We start from the raw sequence: 1,145 nt of genomic DNA on the forward strand, positions 1-1,145 counted from the left end.
GGATCTACAACCGGCGTCACCATTGGCGGGAGCCTCATCTTCTTGGCGCTGAGGCCAGTCGACTCCATTTTCCTTGTGGGCGTCGCGCCAAGCTCACGGGTTTGAGCAGAGTAGCCAGCGACGAGCCTAGTGGCAGTGCGAGTGGGGAAGAAGGAGGGCTGGGGATTTCTGTAGGAGTGGAAGAAGAGGAGCAGGCGTTTTCTGTACGAGTGAGGAAGAAGGTGAGCGGGGTTTTCTGGACGAGTGAGGAAGATTGGGGAGCGGGGGGAATTGGGTGGGGAGACGGAAGCGGGAGAGCGAGCTGTTCGTGTTTATAAGGCACGCTGCACTAACTACTTGCTTTTTCCCAAGAACCGCTCTCTTCTTTTGCGTTGCTGCATGACTGGCCATGCATGCAGGATGCATGTGCCCGCCGGCCACTGCATGCGCCTGGTTTGTTACTAGGCCTATTTAATAGGGTGGTTGTCGGTGTCAAAACCGGCGGATCTCGGGTAGGGGGTCCCGAACTGTGCGTCTAGACGGATGGTAACAGGAGACAGGGGGCACGATGTTTTTACCCAGGTTCGGGCCCTCTTGATGGAGGTAAAACCCTACTCCTGCTTGATTAATATTGATGATATGGGTAGTACAAGAGTGGATCTACCACGAGATCAGAGAGGCTAAACCCTAGAAGCTAGCCTATGGGATGATTGTCGTTCGTCCTACGGACTAAACCTCTCCGGTTTATATAGACACCGGAGAGGGCTAGGGTTACACAGTGTCGGTTACAATGGGAGGAGATCTTCATATCGTATCGACAAGCTTGCCTTCCATGCCAAGGAAAGTCCCATCCGGACACGGGACGGAGTCTTCAATCTTGTATCTTCATAATCTGGGAGTCCGGCCAAAGGTCATAGTCCGGCCATCCGGACACCCCCTAATCCAGGACTCCCTCAGTAGCCCCTGAACCAGGCTTCAATGACGATGAGTCCGGCGCGCAAATTGTCTTCGGCATTGCAAGGCGGGTTCTCCTTCAAATTCCCTGTACCCGTCGAATAGTGTCCGGCTTCTAGTGCATGCTGCCCTCCTCGGCTTCTGTGCCCCATAATGACCATCTTCCACGTGTCAAACGAATGCAAAAAGCCAGGGGATTTTTTCATTTACCC

This window comes from Triticum dicoccoides, chromosome 3B (genome assembly GCF_002162155.2).
Source record: "Triticum dicoccoides isolate Atlit2015 ecotype Zavitan chromosome 3B, WEW_v2.0, whole genome shotgun sequence".
Classification (NCBI taxonomy): Eukaryota; Viridiplantae; Streptophyta; class Magnoliopsida; order Poales; family Poaceae; genus Triticum; species Triticum dicoccoides.